Source organism: Onychostoma macrolepis, chromosome 05, assembly GCF_012432095.1.
Source record: "Onychostoma macrolepis isolate SWU-2019 chromosome 05, ASM1243209v1, whole genome shotgun sequence".
Classification (NCBI taxonomy): Eukaryota; Metazoa; Chordata; class Actinopteri; order Cypriniformes; family Cyprinidae; genus Onychostoma; species Onychostoma macrolepis.
The window spans coordinates 45,311,260-45,334,202 of NC_081159.1; the positions used below are offsets into that span (position 1 = coordinate 45,311,260).

The window sequence follows — 22,943 nt, forward strand, 5'->3', positions numbered from 1 at the left end:
TTGAGAATGTAATGGATCCATCCGCTACAAGATCAAGGGAATATCAGACAAAAAATAGATTTCAAGCAACATCTTGAAAGTGTCACTTACAGCACAACTGAGAAAAAAAAAAAAAAAAAGTTAAAATAATAAAAATAACAAATAAATAAACAAACATTTTTTAAGTTGTAAATAAAATGATTATTGGAGTCAGTCTTTTTATTTCAGCATTTCATGTTCACTTCAAAGTGTTAATTGCTTGTTTCTTTGTAATTAGTTGTGGAATTTACTAGCGGTTTCTGAGTCAAAATGGTCTGAGAGTAAATCCTGCATGAGGCTGTGTTTATAATGTGAGTGTGTGTGAAACTGGAGGTGACACTCGCAGTGTCGTCTCGTTTGTTTTGTACGGTGAAACTGCAGCACTTTCAATCTCAGACTCAATCTATTCTCTTTCCAATTTAGTGCGTCCCGTCCCGGACATCCGTCTTCCTGCTGAAATATTCCATCAAACGCAGACTGGGTTTCTGAAGCGTTTCTGTCTCTTGGTTATAAAGCGGACGGAGCGGGGACATTAGTGTGAGATGGACAATATTTCCTTCTCCGTCCCGAGCGCGAGCACAAACACTGGCCTGTGGCTTTATAAAGGTGTGCCGGCGCTCCATTAATAATGGGACGGTCATTAGAGAGCGGGAGATCCATCGTTCAGATCGAACGCTCCTGGACTTCAGAGCGCCTCCAGATAACAGAAGATGAATACAGAAGAGTCAGGGCTTCTGCTCTTCCTCTGGAGCACGGATCACTTTCTCAAGTGTGTGACAGACGTTACAATCCCATCAAACCATCAGAGACATGAAACACCTCATGCATCTACTGGAGCTGATGACATACTGTATATATATGAAGAGTTTGGTTCCAAAACACTATAAATCCATTTTGATTAATTTGAGTAAAAATGTGTTTTTTGTTTTTTTTTACCAAGAAAGTGGCAAGATGAAAACCACTATTTTCTATTTCAGACTTTCACATACCATCTTTAGGTTATAATAACATTAAAAATTCAAATCCAGATTTCAATTTTTTTCCCAAAATACAATAAATCCATGACACTTTTTTTTTTTTCAAAATGCAATCCATTGAATCACTATAAAAGTTATTTTTCATATTGAAACTAGAAGGATAAAATAAAATAAAATTTCATCACGAACAAGAACATGAACAACAATATCACATTAGACCACAGAAATTCCAAAATAACATTTCCCTTACATTTAACTTCCAGTGCATTCATCTTTGCCATGTTATATTCATTTAGTTGGCTAGTGCTATACGCCCTATTAACAAAAACATTAATGGCATCAATAAAAACACTTACACTGACAAGCTACGCAATATCGCGTTCTTAATCTAATGTGATTCATCTGCAATTATTAATGTGATATTGTGTAGCTTGTCAGTGATCTACGGCCCTGTGCTCCACCTGAAAGCACATGATGGAGATCACAGAACCGGCTTTACTGACGAGATGTGCATGACAATCACATGCGATTTATCGTGCAGCCCTTTTTGTTTGTTTGTTGATCACAAAGTACAAAGTAGATGAGGAAAACTCGGATGCCGGGTGTATTCAAAGCGCCACCATTACTGTCTACAGTGCGTGGAATGGCACGCTGTGATTGGTTGAGCGGATATATTTTGCGTTCTGCCAAGAAGGGAGACTGGCGTTTGACACGGTTTGGAAAAAAAGGGAGAAAACATGACAGAATAACACAACGGATATCGCATTTTGTGTAAAATTAAAAATTGACTTTTCAATACTGACCAGATTCAATATTGATTTTGGTGTTAACTACATTTTTTTTTTTAAATGGCGTTTATCGCGTTTTGGAACCAAACTCTTATATTACACACATATTCATGACTCCTAAATGTTAAACGAAAAGCAAAACGTTACAGATTTATAATCGTCAACATCAAAGACTAATTTCCATTGACAAGTATTATATTTATATCAAACTGTACACATATAGATGAAAAAGTCATGCATACTGATAGCAAATGTCATCTGGTTGATGTTTTATATCATCTCCAAATTAATGTGATTATAAGAAATAGATGTTAGAAACAGTAGAATTATACATTTCTGTAAAGTAGCTTTAAAATAACGTGTGTTATGAAGAGAGATCTACAAATAAAAATTATGTAACTTGATAGTAATAATTGAAATAATACACAATTATACAATCATATTAAATATAAAGTATATAATATACAATTAATATATAATATACAAAATAAATTAAATCATCAAGGCATGTGTACCACTTTTCACTTCACAAGCAAATTTTTTACTGTATTTTACTAAATACTTATTATTAGCCAAACTCATTAACATATCATGAATATTAAATATTTCACCAGCTATAATTCAGATTATAAAATATTTTATAGAAACATTAAGATCATTAATTTCCGTAAAGCCATTTTGAAACAATGCACGTTGTAAAAAGAGATATACTAATAAAAATTATATTAATAATTTTGAGATAATACACAATTATAAAAACGTAATAAATACAAAGTTATATAATACAAAAGTAATATCTTATGCAAAACTAAGTAGAGTAAAAGTCTACTTAAATCATCAGGTTGTTTTTAACAGTTTTTCACTTGATTATTTTAACTAGACTTTTGCTGCATTTTAGCATTTTTATTTTTTCAAAATGATCACTAATATCTATTGAATATTGAGACCAGCCATAATCCACATTATAAAAATATTTTATAGAAATATTAACATTATTAATATCTGTAAAACTGCTTTGATTTACAAATAATGCTGTTATAAACACCTATATAATTACTCAAAAAAATAAAAAATAAAAATACAATATATAATCCTAGAGTGTGTAGACTAGAATCAGTTTGATGTTTAATATCTGTCATGGTTTGATGGGATTGTGACACAACCGTCACGGTTGGCTACAATCCAGAACAAAAGACATTTACTATAATCAATTTACATAATTTTAAAGATCATACATAAATATTGAGCTACACATCAAATAATGTGAAAATCATCACTGGGTGACATTGAATTAACTCTACGCATTCATACATGCGACTCCAGAAGCTTTACTTTCCACTGTCCATCTACAGTCAAGCGCACTGATGAATTTAATTGGTAATATAAAGTAACGTCTGATGTAAGACAAGTGCTTCCGATGAACTTGAAATATGACCTGACAGTTAGTTAGCAGGTTACAGAGCCCTAGTTAGTTCCAGACGACTGTGAATGCATGTTTAGTGTTCATCATCTCAAACATTGTATGCATTTCAGTGATGGCTCGCAGCACTCTAATCTGGCCATCGGCACACTCCTTCATTACTCTTATGAGACGACTCATTTCAGAGCCTCGTCAGTCAAAGAGATCGACAGACAGAGAGAAGGAACGAATCACACCGGCTCTAATTTACACAATAATAATCATTTGGCAGCTCAAGCATGCAGATAATCGGATGAGCGTCTGATTGAAAGCTCCAGTGGAGCGTGAACACGGCTGTGACTGATTCCTATGACACAAAGCTTTCGTTATTCCATCGTACCGACAAAAAGACCTCTGAACCCACGCACAGATCAACACCGCATTTGGAATCACACAGAACAGAACACAGGTTCAGCTCAGAAAAAACACAGAGATAGGAAAGCTTGTTTCCGCAATTGGATAAAAAATAAAAAAGTTAACTGTGACTTTTTGTCTTAGAATTCTGACCTTTTCTTGCAAGTCTGAGCTTATTATCTCACAATTCTGAATTAGAGATATAAAGTCACAATTCTGAGAAAAAAGCTGAAATTGTGAGATAAACTTTCAATTGCAAGATATAGTCAGAATTGCAAGAATAAAAGTCACAATGGCAAAATAGAGTCATAATTGTGAGATATAAAAGAATTGCATCAGAATTATGATATTGTGAGATATGAAGTCATAATTTCAAGATATAAAGTCATGATTGCGAGATAGAAAGTCCAAATTACATCAGATCTGCAATATTGTGAGATATAAAGTTATAATTACAAGATATGAAGTCAGAATTGCAATAATTGTAAGATATAAAGTCAGAAGGAAGATATAAAGTCATAATTGCATCATAATTGCAATATTGTAAGATACGCCATACAACTGACCATACTATCCAAACTGAATGTTTAAAGTGTCAGGTGGGCATCCAAGACACTGCCTTAAGTTAGTGTGTGTCTTATTTTTAAAAATAGAACCTTTTCTGTAAAAACTGGAAGCTTTTCATCATCAGTAGCTTATATTGCCTGTGGTGTCCCTCAAGGTTCCATTTTGGGACCAGTGCTATTTTCATTATATATGCTTCCTCTTGGTTCTATTTCATAGCACTTTTTGTGCTGATGACACCTAGATGTATTTGCCTATAAAGTCTGGAGATGATACATGTGTTAAATCACTGTTTGAATGTTTAAAATGACTTAAAATCCTGGACGGATGCTAACTTTATTCAGTTAAATGAGAAAAAGACTATAAAAATATAACTATATAAATATAGCAACAAGTCTAGATCCTTTGTCATCCAATTTGCATTCTTATGTTAAGAATTTGGGTTTTATTTTTGACACAGAATTCAAGTTTGACAGACAAATTTATTCAGTTGAAAATAATAGTTTCTTTCAACTGTGAAATGTTGCTAAACTCAACTCTGTCTTATCTTTCAGTGATCTGGGGGAAGAAATTCATGTTTTTATTTATTCACTTCTTGATTATTGTAATGCTTTGTACCTGGGTGCAAGTCAGTCTTCACAGTCTTCACACAAGGTTGCTGACTAACACAAGAAAGACTGGATTATTTCAAATAATGGCAAAATGAATGTTTGGAAATGTAAACTGATATTTCCTACTGACACACTACAGCAAAAGATAGAAATAACTGACTTAAAAACATTTTTAGCTGGTGGAAATACTAGTGTTCTAATCATTTTGGCCACCACTATAAATATTTCAGACATGAATGTTCAAATCAAGGGTTGCTTGACCTTTCGCTTGCTCTACTTCAGTTTAACCTGTTTAGTCATTAACCGTATGGGTTAACTGGTGCACTGGTTAGCAGGTTCACCCGTCCTTCTGCTCTGATCATAATAAACTACTTTCATTTCACATTCTTTCCTTCAAAAACACTCAGCGTAGCTTCTACAGGTGACGGGTGATTCACAGAGAACCACTGCGTGACGACTGATAATGATATCGGGCTGTAACTCCTCACAGCGATGTTGTGTGTTTGACATGCGGAAGCGCGTCTCTAAACCATCACGTCCAAGCCCTGCAGTCTTTCGGCTGCTGTCAGCGCAGGACTGAAGCGTCCTAAAGCATGACTGCGCTTATTTTGTCAAAGCTGACAGAAAAGCACATCACGAGGAGCTGCGTGACTGACGCTCAATGAGAAAGAAAAACAAGCCTCAAATGACTGAGATTTGCTGAAAATCCTGTCAGTGTGGAAAACAGTCCAGTCCAGTTCACAGCTGATTCAGGACCAGACACATCCACCCAGACAGAGACCGCCTGATTGACAGGTGAAGTGACCAATCACCGAGTTTTAGACGGATGATACTATAATTATAATAGAGCAACATGGAAAAAACTAATTCAAATACAGTGAATGACTGATTTGAGAAGAAAGAAGAAAATCAGAACTAGAACTACTTTCACTGAGAAATTGCAAGCAAATTTCAGAATTTACAAATTGCAATTTCGACAAGATGAAAAACTGAAATAGTATTTTCTTGTAAAATGTACTCCAAAAATCTTTGAAACCTCATAACTTAAAAATAAAAAAATGTGTAGCTAAATTTAAAAAAAAAGATTACATAAAATAAATATTAACTAAACTAAATATTTTTAAAACTTACACTTATTTCAGCTAGTTGGCAGTGTAACATTTCTATTTTTTACTTAGTTTAACTAGAAGTACTAAAATAACTAAAAACTAAGTAAACACAATAACTAAATAAAATAACTGCAGAAACTAAAATTTATGAAAATTTAAACTGATAAAAAAAGGACAAAAAAATAATGAAATTGCTAATACTTTAAAGGAATCTTTAAAAAAAAACATTTCTCATTTACATTTAGTTTAGCTTAATGTACTAAAATAACTAAAACTGAAATAAAAATTCATATACACTATTAAAATCTAATAAAAATGACAAAATTACTAAAACGTTAAAATTCTTTTGAAAATGGGAAAACATTTAAAACTAATTAAAAACTAATAAAAAACTAATTCAAAATATTTATAGATAACTATAATACTATCTGAGTAACAGCATCTGTACATCTCTCTCACACACATACACACACACACGTGTCTCAGATGGGTTCAGTGATGACTCTATCTGTCCTGTGAGGGACGGTGGGTCAGTCTGTCCCAGCAAACCCACAGCTTCATCATCAGCTCCTTCAGTTTGGCAGATCCACTGACCGTAGGACAACATTACAGCTCATCACAACCCAAACCTGCTCCTGCAGCATTCACACACACATCCAGCTTCAGCACCACAGACTCCATATTCAATAAAACAAGTATTATTGTCCTTAAACATGAAGTCATTTCAGCATCACCAAACAGAAGCGAGTCAGAAGCTATCAGTCGGGCCACTCAAACAAATATATCACATAACTGATTCTGTATATTAAACCAAACTACTACTTAACACAGAACAATTACACTATTTGAGAACTACAAAAACACACATTTTTATTAATTTATAACTTATGTTGCATTTATATAAAGCTAACAATTAAGAATGTGTAGTTCACTATGCAAATAGAAAAAATGGTAGATAAAATATAAGGTAAATGTCACGGTCCTGCTGGAGCCAGGGAAACGCGGGGACCAGGAGTTTCTTCCAACATAGACTTTATTTTGGAAATAACAGGAACACAGGAATGCAGGACCCACGAGTAACGATTAACAGCTGACACGGAGACGGGGAAACACCGGGCTTATAAACATAAGGAAATCAGACAAGGAGAACTCAAACAGGTGGGGACTCAATTCGTGGCGGATGCACAGGGGGGCGCTCTGGCAGCGCGGAGCTGGATGGGACCAGCGGAGACTCTTGGGAGCGCCTTCGTGGCGCAGACACTGGGGGACGCTCTGGAAGCGCGGTGCTGGACGGGACCAGCGGAGATTCTTGAAAGCGCCTTCGTGGCGCAGGCACAGGGGGGCGCTCTGGAAGCGCGGTGCTGGACGGGACCAGCGGGGACTCTCGAGGAGCAGGCCCTGGCGGGCACTTGCGAGGGGCCGGCACAGGCGGGCTTGCCACACTCTCTGCTGGCGGGCTTGCCTGGACCGCTAGGGAGAGCCGCGGACGGCGGCAGGCTTTCGTGGGCCGCGAACGGCAGCTGGTGGGAGGGAGCCATGGACGGCGGCTGGCTTACGTGAGCTGCGGCTGGCGGCTGGTGAGGGGGGGCCGCGGATGGCGGGCTAGTTCCGGCTCGGGCCCGGACGCTTCCCAGACACTGGTAAATAACCTCTCTCCAATACAGTCCCGTGGTGTCTAGGAGCTCCATGGGATGGTGGAGATTGGCTCCGAGCCGGAAAAGGTGGAGGATGCCCGCGTCTTCCAGCGGCATTCCCCTCGCGAGCTTACAGAACTCGGCCGCATACTCATAGAAATGGAGATCCCGTTGGGCAAGGGCGAAGACGATGGAGGTCGCCGCGGGAAACAAAACACAGGAACAAAAAACTGACAAAAACGTGGAAAACAAAACGGGGGGAAAACGGAAGAGGTTACGGTTTTGGTCAGCTGTTCTGTCACGGTCCTGCTGCAGGGACCAGGAGTTTCTTCCAACATAGACTTTATTTTGGAAATAACAGGAACACAGGAATGCAGGACCCACGAGTAACGATTAACAGCTGACACGGAGACAGGGAAACACCGGGCTTATAAACATAAGGAAATCAGACAAGGAGAACTCAAACAGGTGGGGAACAATCAAACACGTCTGGGGACAAATCAACTAATAATCACGGGAACAGGAACAAACCAAATATGGGCACGAGAGGGGAAACACAAGACAGGACTGACAGTAAAGATATGACTCAAAATGAATACTTTGTTTATGAAATCTATGGAACAGTGTAAGGTATATAAGATGATTTGTAGTTGTGTATAAAGGTCATACAAAATTTTAAGCATCTGTTGTTTTTGCATCATTTATGTAGATTAAATTTAGTAGTGGAAGTGACGTTTGTGCACTTAAAATAAGCTGAAGCATCTCCAAAACGTCGCCTGATTGGAGAAGGCTCACCAAGAGACACTAATATAGACAGGTGTCCCACCCCCTCCAATGTCAATTAATTATTTGCTTTGACATTATATTTTAATTATACGGTTTTGTATTTCAATTATCATTAAACCCGTATTTGATTGCTATTAGCTTATAAGCCTCAGAGTTAAGCAAAGTTAGTAAGAGTCTCACACAGGTGCAACAAGCAGAGTAGGTTTGTTTTGTCTGAAAACATGACTGAAGGCAGACTGCTGAGAGAAATTATATGAAAGAATGTATGATTGAATTAATTGTATGAATGCATAACAGGGAACCGACTGTCTTCAGAAATGTTTTGATGGCATTTGCTTTTCATCTTCCCAGCGTGTAATGCGTAATAAAGCAGTATTTATAAATGCAGCACTGCTTTGTTTAGGGAAACAGCTCTATTTCTACTGTTCCTTAAGCGCCACCTGCTGTCAGACAGTGGAGTTACATCCACATTCAGCCTGTCTGCTATTTCTGTTCAAACCAATGTGAAAATCTGAACAAATGTTTGTTGCAAATCTTAACCGGTTGATGAAAAATAGGCTACCTGTTATCCAAAGAGTTGAGATTTTTAGAATGCATATTAGCTTATGCAGAACTACTTGTGGAGCAGATAAAATATAATTTATCATTTTGACTCATCCTTCTGAAATGTGAGATCTATCATTTTTTTGGTCAACACTTTACATGTGTGTGAACATGTAGTACATGTCATGTGTTATGTGTTAACATGTTATGAATACTTTTTGTTAGTTTAAAATCTTGCCACCGTTTTTAATGTTTTTATTTCAATGTTCATATGAACAAAAAGTGCATAGTGCTGCTAATTTTATTTGTTGGTTTTTGACATAAAATTTTTTAATGTTTTTACAATACTGTGAATGACACGCTATTTAAGAAATGTAAGTATTGTATAAGATGGCTAGCTCTCAGTCACTTTATTGTTATGCATAATTATTGTGGAATTGTGTAATTGGACCAAAGTAGAAAATTTTTGATGATGATGATAATGATGATAAATAATATAACTTTGTGCAGTATGTAGGGTTTCCCTCTAATAGTCGATTAACTGTTAGTCAACGAGAAGAGGCTTGGTCGACCAAAATTTTATTAGTCACTTAGTCACAGAAAAAAACAGCAACAACTTTATTTCCACAGGAAGTGGTGATTAAATCTAGTGGCGCTCAAACTAATGTTAACCTAGAAAAATGTGTGCTATGTCTGTGCGGAGTGTGAAAGCTGAAATGTAGCGCTCTTAAAAGTTTTGGTCATACAGATAAGAGTAATACATCTTTCAAATCTGTAAAGACTCTACGTTTATTTGTGTGCAGTCACAATAACAACAAAACATTGCTCTTTTATAAAATAATTAAAGCAAACAGGATGCGCTTTCTGCCATCTCGGTCTCTGTGAACTTGTGCGCGAAACTCTGTGTATACTTACCTTACAGACGAAAAACATATCTATTGAGAGCAAAATGTCTACTTTCAAATGAACCAATTTAAATGGAAAACAAATATTCTCAGATTATGAAATCCGTATGAAACATGCATACAGGTGCATCACTACTGCAGAGGTGACGAGTCAGTGGCGCCGACTTGAGCCGGAAAAACAGAAAGCACTATTTTATCAATAAATTATTAAAATATTAATGCAGCCTCCTCACTGTTTTTCCTGACACATTCATAATCATTAGACTACTTCTGCTGGTGTGCTGTGGCAAGCTTTATGTGTGCACTTGAGCGCTTATTAGGCTATGTAGGCAATTAAAGGCTCATTATTATGATTGAAATGGTTTATTAATAAACATGCGATTAGTCGACTAATGCTTAAAATGAAATGCTAAAATTTTTTTTTCTACTGTACAAACTGTATTTTCTATCCTCTTACTCTAAACCTACCCCTCACACAAAATTACAGGCATTTTTAGATTATCAGAAAACGTCATTCTGTGTGATTTACAAGCTTGTTTCCTCATGGGGACCTAAAAAATGTCCCCACATGGTCAAAAATGGTATTACTATAGTTGTGGGGACATTTGGGGACGCTATAAACCCATCCATGGGGAATTTTCCCATAATGTAGTGAATACCAGCACACAAACACACACACACACACTTGAACCTGGATTATGATGTTGAGATCTGATGGAGCTAAACCATTTCTATCGTATCTGTGGAAATGAGACCCATCAAACCTCAATCATCTAGAAATGACCACAATATCCAGAGAACACACAGATCTGTCCGACACACATCTGCGGCTAATAAATAACCCGTCCGCTCTCATCAAGAGTTCAATCAACACAGAGATGAATCTGTTCCAGTTCAGTCGTGATGTTAAAGTAAAGCAGAGATGCTGAGTTCACCAGATCGTTATCGGTCCAGTTCCTCGTTAGAGCCAGTGTCATAACTAAGCAGACACAAACACGGATCTGGACGCATCTGTATCCTCGGCCTGCTTCCGTTTGCCAGCGCCGGCTTATTGTGTCTGTCAGCGGAGCGCACATGAATAATTCAGCTTCGGCAAATCCATTTACATGAAACACAGCATCCGTGTTCCTGTGTCAAACACCACTCCTGATGGGAAGATGGCTCAAGAGATAATAGACGCTCTGGGACGGGTCATACTAGCTGGTTGACCGTTTTAATGACCAGACGTAAACCAGTTACCATTAGGGTTGGGTATTGAAAATCAATTCCAATTCCAGAATCGGAGACTTAAGGTCAGGAATCGGATTCAATTCCACCTATCAATTCCAGTGTGTGCATCTCTTTTTTTTTTGGTGGCAAAACGGTGCTGTTAAAAATGTATTTGTCTTTGAATAATTCATTCAAGAGATTAATTCATTCAAAAACACTGATTCATTGAGTAATGAAACAAGTAAATCTTGAGTGAGTCATTGAATCATTCCATTCATAAATTCCATGAGATTTTGTTTACTTGTCTAATATCTTTTCTTCAGAATTGTGAGAGAACCACAAACTTCCCAATTTATCCAGAATCATGCTGCTCTATTTTGCACACAAACAGCTCTTAATCGAGTCCAGTTTTTATTTAGCCGGCTGATTTTTGTTCGTGTGATTCAGCAGCAACTAAATGTTTTGCAAAAAGAGACACAGAATAAATATATTTGATATCTAAATGTTTTTTTTTTTTTTTTTTTTAACCACATTGCAATTGAAACTGGGAATCAATAAGAATCGGAATCAATAAGCAGAATCAGGATCACAACTGGAACTGATGAAATTTAAAAATACTCAACCCTAGCTACCATGTTCCAAAACACAGTCTGCATCTTAATCAGCAACTGCTAACATTAAGCATCGGGACACACAGTCACAGTCAGCTGTGTTTCTGAGGAATTGACAGCAATATGGAACTGCAAATATATCAACACTTTTACAAACATCCAGAAACAGAAACGTTGGTCTTTAATCCTCGTCTGAGGAAGGAAAAAAAGCCAGCGGTTCCCTCCGGCAACTGAAGCACTGTTAACACTGTAGTGACCTGAACAAACGGAATCACAAACCCAGCTGTGAGCGTGAACCAAATTAGACACAGGAACCACAGGAAGAGGAAAAATAACTATACAGGTGATGCATTCTATACAGGTGTTCCTCCACCCTGATCCACAAACATTCATTCAGGCTGTGGCTAAAACACTGTAGAAATGACTTCTCTAAGTTGTAAATAAAGCAAAGGTCACATTTGACAGGAAAATACAGTTTCAAAATTTCCAATTTAATTCAATGTGTTACTTGTAGTTTCTAAGTAATTAATTGTGAAATGAATCCTAACCCTAACCCTCAAAGTAAACAGTGAAGGTTAAAGTATTAAATATGACTGAATATACTGAATACAACTAAATACACATTTCTATAGGCATGCATTTTATAATCTTTGTTTTATTTACAACTTCAAAAATCATTTTTTATAGTGTATTATACATACTATACAGTAGATAGTATCATTTATGTACTATTACACTTTTTGTAAATATTTTAAATGTTTTCATTTTGATATTTCTTGTTTAATATACATTTTATTGTTATTCATTTAATTTTTATTTTAATTTATTATTTTTACATTAAAATGTTTTGTAATTTTTATTAGTTTTTTTAATGGCTACATAGTTTTTATTAAAGTTATTTTTTAAGTTTTTATTTTAGTGCTTCAACTTAAACAAATTAAACCATTTGAAACATAAACCTAAAATGGCTTTTTAACCTTTCAAAGAAGGCTTTGTGAAATCAACCTTCATAAACTTTGCTTTGCTATAAAAATTACAGCTCAATATGAATTTCATTAATTCTATTTCCTTACATACAAAATCCAATTGCAATTCTGCATCATTTCAAATTCAACTCAAACTCTGAGATGACGCACAGTCCAGCTGATTTAATTGCTTAAATCAAACGTTTAATCATTATAAACATGTATTTTGGAGTTTTTGTGCTCTGCAATTTCAGAAAGATATATTGACCGTGTTTTATGGTCTGAATGACTGAACAGACACACAAGTCAGTTTTGCTTTCACATCTATTAAAAAACACGAAACATAACTGCTACGAATTCACCGCAATATAAATTCAAACAGAATCTGGGCGTGTTTATAGCTCTAGTTACTGCATTACACACTCAGACAGGTAAAAGAAGCCACGTTAAAGCAAAGTCCGATGGATTTCTACTGATAACAGTATTTCACAAAGCGCCGGTAATGGAGGAGTGAAGCAGCTGTAGATGTGAACATCTCAAACACACAACAATAAATGTGCAAATGAGACATTTCAGCACAAAAGGCATCTTGTAGTGAAGCGCAGGACTGTGTGGGGTTCCTGTAGCTGCACTCAAGCCTGTTTAAATACAAATAAGCAATGGCAGTTTTTCTATTATTGCACATGAATTATTGAGCAACACGAACCAGTGTGTTTACAGCTTCGAATGCTGCAGCATGAGAGAGAGACACAGACAGATCGAGGGGAACAGAACGGAGCCGTGACAGCGGCTGATTTCGTCCCGTCACTCAGACAGCAGCATTTGCATTCCTAAAGATGTTCCATGATTCCCAGCGGAGCCGCCCATCCCGCTCCCATCAACCTCGGCTGACACGTCCTGGGAGAAAACACTCGCACACCCAACAAAAGAGCAGACGCTGCTGACAAACACCCAGAGCTTTTGTTTCTGTGAGATTTCATGCTGATCTCCAGACCCATGTGTTGTTCAATCCAGTGTTAGACACAAGCACAATTATTAAAAAAAAAAAAATCATTAAATTATAAGTACAAAAGCTTGTCTTGTAAATGAGGACATACCACACTCTTCTGATGTTTATATGAAGTGTAATAGACTAAAACAAACCTAAACCCTGGAAGAAGAAAATTAACATTTTAAAAATATTATTATATATAATTAATAATTATATGCTTATTTTAAGTCATATGATGACATAATAATATCACATACATGTTATAATGTTATAATGTGTATATAAGTTAAATGTATATAAATGTGTGTTTATAAAGTAAAATAAAAATAATAAAATATATATATATATTACTTTTTTTCAGATAGTTGCAAAGGCTTAGTAAACAAACTAAAAATTTGAACTTAATAAATACAACAACAAAAACAACTAAAAACAAAATAAAAATAATAATAAAATTGATAAAAACACATATAAAATTACTAAAACTTTAAACAGAAAACAGAAACATTCAAAACAGTATATCAATGATACTAAAATAACACTAAATATATCTAGTAATATTATATCAGTTTACACACACACACACACATATGTATGTACATATATGTATGTGTGTGTGTGTGTGTGTGTGTGTGTGTGTAATACGATGAATATATCATGTATCTGATCCAGTAAATCCGTCCAGATGATAGAATAATCATAAATATATGAGACAGTTTGTGTTGATCCGTGTGTCTTATTAAAGTGACTATGATAATGAAATCACAGACTGTTAATTACACAGCTGAGATTAAAGGATAGAAACACTTGCAGAGAGACACACGGGGTGTGTTCCAAACACTAGTGAGCCACCTACATAGACGCCTTCTGAGGGAGCATCACTGAAATAAAGCATAATGATTCATAGCACAGAAAATCAATACTTTCCTGAGCTGAATAATTCCTTTTTCTCAATTCATCTGCTCTTTTAGTGTTAAATCAGAATCAGCGTCAGAATTATAATGTTACTGGAGAATGATGCGACCCTTCGGCGGCAATGCACGCATAGTCCTTCGCTCTGCTCACTTTGTCAGAAATTGTATATATCCTGTCAGTAAATTTTGAACCACTCTTTATTTAGCTCACTATGAGTGCCCCAGCAGTCAAGGACAGCCGGAAAAGAGAGAGTGAACTATCGCCAATAAAGAACAAATTCAAAGATTCCACCATCTCCAGAGAGGATCTCGACGCTGCTATAGCTAACGGTATCAAGCTAGCGCTTAAAGAGCAACAAAGTACTCTCGATTCGGTAGTGGCTTCGACTGTAAGAGAAGCGATAGACTCTGTTCTGACCCCAGCACTCTGTGATCTACATTTGGATATACAAACAACCAACGATTCTATAAAGAGCTAAAAGAAGAAGCTGAAAAGCTAGCCATCGCGGCGAAACAGACACGTGACCGGGTTGATTCCGTTCAAGCAGTTGCACGTGAGGATAGGAGGACAGTCACAAACTTAAGAAATCAGCTGGAGCAATTCACTGAAAAAATTACGGATATTGAGGATAGGAGCAGGAGAAATAAAGTACGACTGGTGGGGTTGCCGGAGGGGACGGAAGGCTCAGATGCAGCTGGCTTCCTCAGAGCTAATCTTTCCAAGTGGATCCCTTCCCTGAAAGGCCGTGATATCGAGACTGACCGGACTCATCGCGTGTATGACAGAAGGAAAAACTCCAATCGGCCGCGTACTCTCATCTTCCATGTACTAAGGTGGTATGACAGATTGGCGATCCTGAAGGGTGCTCGGCAGGCATATCCGATGAAATATACGCAGGACAATGTCACGCTACTATTTTTTCACGACTTTAGTCCAGCCACAACTACCAAGAGAAAGAGCTTTAATCCAGTCTTGAAGAAGATGACAGCCCTTCCTCACCTATCCAGTGGTAATTAAACTACGGCACAAAGGTGAGCAGATGATGTTCGACTCTCCTCAGAAAGCAGAGGATTTTGTTACTTCACTGTCACTGAAGACGTATTCTGCAGTGCTACAAAGCAGCGGGAAGGAGTCAGCTACCGTCTCCATCCTCTCAGCTCAACGAGGGAAAATTAACGATGAGGTCTGTGGTGATCCTAACTGCCCTGAAGAGGACAATAACAAGGTGGCCATGGACACTTATTAATTTCTTTTTGGAACCTTGCCCCTGCCATGTACGTTCCTCCGCTGATTGCTAAATAATAACGATTTATTTTCTTTATTTTTCTTTATTATTATTATTCTTCGGGCTGATGGAGAGCAGGTTCAATCGCTACGCTTTTGGCTCAGTGGGCCTTTTGGGGACATGTCTTGCGTTGAAGTGGACTGGTCACGCATCAACATTTGTTTCTGTTGTTTATGCAGACCTACACTGTCGGTAATGTGCGGTCTGCTTTGGTTTTTATACACAGTTGTTTGTCGTTCCTTGTTCTTGTTTTTTTTTTTCTATGCCCTTCAACAGACATCAATACTTTTATTTATTCTGCTTTTCTTTTAAAAGGATTATGCATCTAGGTGGATTGGTATCCAGGATACATACTAATGTTTACATGTCACTGGCAGTATGGCATTGCTTTTGTTTCTCTTCACTTAGACATAATCTTGGCATTGCGAGCACACGATACATGTTCTGAATATCTTATCATTGAATGTGAATGGCCTAAATTCTCCTATTAAGCATACCCGGATATTAGAATATTTGCACCGTAAATTGATTTCCTGTGCCCTGATACAAGAGTCTTATTTAAAACAATGCGATGTGGCACGTTTTCAAAACAAGTATTACAAACTGGCAGCCTTCTCTTGTGCTCGTAATAAAACTAAGGGGGAGCTTATCTTAGTAGATAGGAAGTTACATTTAACTATTGAACATACCAGGAATAATGATGAAGGTAGATTTGTTTTTATACACTGTAAAATACATAATGACAGGTTAGCACTGGTCTCCATTTACTGCCCGAATGAGGCATTTTTCACAAATATTTCCAATATATTACTTGAGCAGATGGATTGTCTTTTAGTGATGGGTGGTGATTTTAATGCTTTTTGAATCCTGCACTGGATAAATCTCACCCTGATACTACAACTAACCCATCCTCTACATTATTGAATAAATTTATCACTGAACTTAATGTAATCGATCTTTGGAGAATCCAGAATACTACACCTAAGGTCTTCACTTTTTTTTTCTAAAAAGGGTGGAACGTCTGATGGGAGCACCTTTCAAATTTTGTAACAATGTACCGTTATGGCACAACTTTAATTGTTTTATGTTGAAATCAGCCATTTGTCCAGCCCTCTTGGTCTACATTGGGCAGAAACACATGAGGTGACTTATATGATAACCAGGGACTCTGCTCACTTCAAGAACTAAGAACTAAGTTTTGTTTACCAGCATCATCATATTTTGTCTTTTTTCAGTTACGTTCTGCTCTCAAGGCTTATGGAGTTCCCTGGGCATCCCCTATTTCCTCTCATCCTATATGTGATTGGATCGCACCACCATCTGGTCGGACATCTGTTTCTATAATATATAGTAAACTTAATGATCACACTGCAGAGTCTCTTTCTATTAAATCTATCTGGAATCGTGAATTAACAGATCTTGATTTATCGGTCTGGGAGAGGGTGTGGTCTAATCTAATCTTAACTTCTAAAAACTTGGCTCATCGTCTTATCCATTTTAAAGTCATCCATTGAGCATACATAACTCCTTACAAGAGGTTTAATATGAAACTGCAATCGACCTATAACGGTCATATCTGTAACACTGTATCAGCAGGTACTTTTCTCCACATGTTTTGGGAATGTTCAATTGTTGTCAATGTATGGACTCATGTGAATTCTGTTTTGTCCTTTTTGCTACAAATTGAAATTGTTGATGGTGTGTTTGTTGCTTCCCCCTCCCTGTTGTTTGTTTGAATGGATGTTGATTTGTTGATTTAAAGAAAACAAAAAGTTGATCACAAAAAACAAAAATAATAATAATAATTATAATGTTACTGGAAGTGACACCAACTTAGGGAGCCGAGTAGGGTTTGGTACAGAGGCTAGGGGGTTAAAAGATTAAAAACATAATTATTATTCAGTAATATTAATGATTTAACTGCACAGACACTATTAGATGAGAACAAAACTAGAACTGAATTGATCTGAATAATGACTCTATTTTCTTCTGTAGAGCTGCTTTAAAGCTTTTTATTTCTAATTTATTTTTTTAACATTAATAGTGTTATTTTCCTGTTTTGAAAATCTATACTGTATTAAGTGCTATAGATTCACCGAGTCATTCTCCATCTGAGAGTTTCATGTGTTTCTCAAACCCCGGCCTGGATCTGTGTGTGTGGATTGTTATTTTACTGACAGCTCTGTGAATCACTCACGTCTTCATCTCGTCACAAATCATAGATACAAACACCAACAATAAAGAAACATCTGATCATTGGTATTTTCCATTTCAATTTTAAATAAAGTTTTAGTAATTTTGTTTGCCTCTGTCATTTTTAGTTTTTTTTTTTTTATATTTTTTTGTATTAGTGAGTACTCACACTAGGCATTTTGAACCATGCCCGAGCGCGTTTGACCCCCAAAGCCTGGTTCGTTTGACTAGTGTGATCACTCCATACCGCGCTCGGGGGCGGTTTGTTTAGCCGGCCCTGGTCCGGTTGGAAGAGGTGGGCCAGAGCGCGGTTCAGTTGGGCTCGGGCACGGTATGCATGTAGTGTAAGCGCAAACCGCGGTGGAGCACAGAATAGATACTATTTTGTATGCGCTACTGTCATCATTACGACCGCAAACATATACTATTACTACTACTACTCTACACTTTTCAATTAATTTAATTCAATCAAATATATTTACATTTATAATGGGTCTGGTTCTCTTATTGATGAACTGGAATTGTAGTCTGCGATTTAAAGCTGCAAATTCTTTCATTAATGTCAGCTGCCTCCGTAATAATTCTCTGATAGTAACAAGTGAAAATCAAGGCACGGCATAAATTACAAATTTATTTGGTAGAATATTAGCGAACGCGGGGTACTCCGTTATCTCGCACATGACATAAGTGACTGCCACATTTCAAATTAAAAGGCAAAGTCTATTTGCAATTGTATTTCCCATGTCTTACGAGTTATGAGCCTGTCATATTTAAATAGCAAATATTAATTACCACATTTGGGTTTTCACTTTCTCTGCGTCACACATGTAACCTGCCAAAACTCAAATGAAATCGCAATTCCTTTTGCATTTGAATTTCCGATGTCTACACGTAAAGCTGTGAGGGGGTGTGACTATACTAGGGGGCGTGTTTGTATTGGGAAGTGACATTACTCACAGATGACCGTGCTGAACACTTTGATTAATGGAGGTAATCGGTGAAGGCTCCGCTAAAGGCAGCTGTCCATCAGTTCGTGCCTGTGTGAACCAACAGACAACCTTCTTGGCACAATACATAATTCTGTCTTTTTTACCCCAAATGCAGCGATTATCCCCTGCTAACAGTGGGAGCCACAACGGTACGCGCAATAGGTCAATATTCACTATTAATGAAACGCTTTACACCTGTCTCAACATCTCTCACTGTTTCTCTCACTCCGGCAGAGTGTTGGCAGGTGAGCTGAGACGAGGATGAGACCTGAGGAGACGCTCTCTTGACATGGGAAATACAACTGCAAATGGGGCAGTAACTGTGCGTTCGCAAATTGCATTTGGATTATGTCACAATTTATGCGCCCACATGTGGAAAATGCAATTGAAAATACAATTTTCAATTGCTTTTGAAAATAGTCCGGAAAATCATTTGCATAGTTTATTTTATTTCAAGTCACCTTTATTTATATAGCGCTTTTACAATACAGATTGTGTCAAAGCACTTAACAGTATCAAATTGGAGGATAGAGTGTCAGTAATGTATAATGATAAGATTAAACACTCAATTTTCAGTTAAAGGCATTTCATTATTGAATTCAGAGATGTCATTGTCTAGCTCAGTTTAGTTTAATAGTATCTGTGCAATCAAATCGGCGATAATCGCTAGAAATTAAGTGTCCCCAACTGAGCAAGCCAGAGGCGACAAGTAATTTCAAGTAACACAAACTGTTTTAATGTCTTTAATTTTAGTTTGAGTTTTAGCTAAGGTTTTAGTAATTTACTTGTTGTCATTTTTGCATCCATCTCAAAGCATCTCATCCTCGTCTCACAGCGTCTCCTCTGGTCTCACCCTCATCTCAGAGTATCTTCTCAGGTCTCACCGCGTCTCCTCTGGTCTCACCCTCATCTCAGAGTATCTTCTCAGGTCTCACCGCGTCTCCTCTGGTCTCACCCTCGTCTCAGAGTATCTCCTCTTGTCTCACCCTCATCTCAGAGTGTCTCCTCTGGTCTCACCCTCGTCTCAGAGAGTCTTCTCAGGTCTCACCCTGGTGTCATCCTCATCTCACAGTGTCTTCTCTGGTCTCACCCTCATCCCAGAGTGTCTCCTCAGGTTTCATCCTATTCTCAGAGTGTCTCACCCTTGTCTAAGAGTGTCTCCTCTGGTCTCACCCTCGTCCCGGAGAGTCTCCTCTGGTCTCATCCTCATCACAGAGTGTCTCCTCAGGTCTCACCCTCATCTCAGAGCGTCTCCTCAGGTCTCATCCTCGTCTCAGAGCATCTCCTCTGGTGTCATCCTCATCTCACAGTGTCTCCTCTGGTCTAATCCTCATCTCAGAGTGTCTCCTCTGGTCTCAATCAGTGTCTCAGAGCATCTCACCCTCATCTCAGAGTGTCTCTTCTGGTCTCACCCTTGTCTCAGAGCGTCTCCTCTGGTCTAATCAGTGTCTCAGAGCATCTCATCCTCGTCTCAGAGCATCTCCTCTGGACTCACCCTCATCTCAGAGTGTCTCCTCTGGTCTCACCCTCATCTCAGAGCATCTCCTCTAGTCTCATCCTCATCTGACAGTGTCTCCTCTGGTCTCACCCTCATCTCAGAGCATCTCCTCTGGTCTCACCCTCATCTCAGAGCGTCTCCTCTGGTCTCACCCTCATCTCAGAGTGTCTCCTCTGGTGTCATCCTCATCTCAGAGTGTCTCCTCTGGTCTCATCAGTGTCTCAGAGCATCTCATCCTCGTCTCAGAGCGTCTCCTCTGGTCTCACCCTTGTCTCAGAGCGTCTCCTCTGGTCTCACCCTCGTCTCAGAGCGTCTCCTCTGGTCTCATCTTCGTCTCAGAGCGTCTCCTCTGGTCTCACCCTCGTCTCAGAGCGTCTCCTCTGGTCTCACCCTCGTCTCAGAGCGTCTCCTCTAGTCTCATCTTCGTCTCAGAGCGTCTCCTCTGGTCTCACCCTTGTCTCAGAGCGTCTCCTCTGGTCTCACCTCGTCTCAGAGCGTCTCCTCTGGTCTCATCTTCGTCTCAGAGCGTCTCCTCTGGTCTCACCCTCGCCTCAGAGCCGCCTCCTCTGGTCTCACCCTCGTCTCAGAGCGTCTCCTCTGGTCTCACCCTCGTCTCAGAGCGTCTCCTCTGGTCTCATCTTCGTCTCAGAGCGTCTCCTCTGGTCTCACCCTCGTCTCAGAGCGTCTCCTCTGGTCTCATCTTCGTCTCAGAGCGTCTCCTCTGGTCTCACCCTCATCTCAGAGCATCTCCTCTGGTCTCATCCTCATCTGACAGTGTCTCCTCTGGTCTCATCCTAATCTCACAGTGTCTCCTCTGGTCTTATCCTCACCTCACAGTGTCTCAGAGCGCCTCATCCTCGTCTCAGAGCATCTCCTCTGGTCTCACCTTTGTCTCAGATCACCTCCTCTGGTCTCATCCTCATCTCATTTATCCGAGATGGATTGAGTTTACACTCAGGCTCCGTGGAGAGCAGCTTTTGTGTGTCTGTCAGGACGGCTATTGAATTTAATAGAGTGTGTGATGGTTAACTCTTCAGTGCTTTTGTTAAGCACTGACAGCAATAATGAGACTGTGAGTGTCTCTCTACTGGTGTTATGGGACGTCTGAACACCAGGCTCTCATAAACCCTGTTCAAAATCACAGCTCTGCTCGAGCTGCAGTCGTGCCATGGCAACTGCTGTTTCTGCGCAGTGAATGCAGGCGCCGTCTGCAATGTTTACCGCAGGGATCCGTGATTAAAACAGCAGGAACAGCAGAGGAACCGCAGAGCTTTACTCTCATTCCTGCTTAATTAAAACCTTCGCTTGAGTGTCAAACTGCCGCTAATAGTTTTTTGATTGACATGACATCGTGATTCAGGTATTTTTAATCTTCTCACATTTCTGTGGGAAACTTTCATCAACAGCAGATGGTTTTTGGCAGAAGTTGCATTAGCAGCAGACAGATTGATCCCAAGCCTCCCACAAACACACACTAATGTGGTACGTGTGTCCGTATATCAGTGTGTTTCACAGCAGATGTTTGCAGTCACTTTAAAGGAAAGTTTGAGGTTCAACTTCACTTACTACAGCAACTGATGATCCCATACAACTATATACAACTATATAAATTGTTTAAAACTTCTATATTATCTATATTAGCAATATATTCTGGTAAATTCTGAAATAAATACTACTGTTCAAAAGTTTGAGGTCGGTAACATTTTGTAATGTTTCTCACCAAAGCTGCATTAATTTGATCAAAAATACAGTCAAAGTGAAATATTTTTACTATTTAAAACAGCGGTTTTCTGTGTGAATATCTGTTAAACTGTAATTTATTTCTGTTTTCAAAGTTTAATTTTCAGCCTCATTACTCCAGTCTTCAGTGTCACATGATCCTTCAGAAATCATTCTAATATGCTGATTTGCTGCTCAAGAAACATTTCTGATTATTATCAATGTTGAAAACAGTCGTGCTGCACAATATTTTTTTGTGGAAACTGTGAAATAGAAATTTATTTGAAATAGAAATATTTTGAAACATTATAAATATCTTTACTGCCACTTTTGATTCATTTAATGCATCCTTGATTAATGAAATTATTAACTTCTTTAATTTCTACTGACATAAGTGAAGTAACTAAGTAGACCCTCAAAATCCTGACGAACATACAGCTTTTCTTATTTCTGCTCTCTAACCGTCAGTCCAGTGACAGAATCTCAGTGTGTGTCTGTTAATTAAGATCATGCAATTAAGATTTCAAACTTCATTAGACCCTCAAATAAGATGAGGAACGGCCACCTTCATCTCCAGATATCAGATCACCATGATCAGATGAAAGCCCTGCAGAAAGCGAGTTAATGAACGAAACCTCGTTACCGGCCCATAAACACAAGAACTGCAGGAAATCAGCATGTGACGCAGCGCTTAACTACCTCAGAGTGTGTGTGTGTGTGTGTGTGTGTGTGTGTTACTGATCCGACACAGAGACATTTGATCAAAATCAACACACACACACACACACACAAAGACATAAAGGAATAAATGTAAATGTAA

General features: G+C 38.2%; 1 protein-coding gene across 4 annotated transcripts in view; it reads right to left on the bottom strand.

Moving 5' to 3' along the window:
• dcc (DCC netrin 1 receptor) overlaps positions 1-22,943 on the bottom strand; it is a 235,065-nt gene that overhangs the window by 84,574 nt on the left and 127,548 nt on the right. The window lies entirely within an intron of this gene.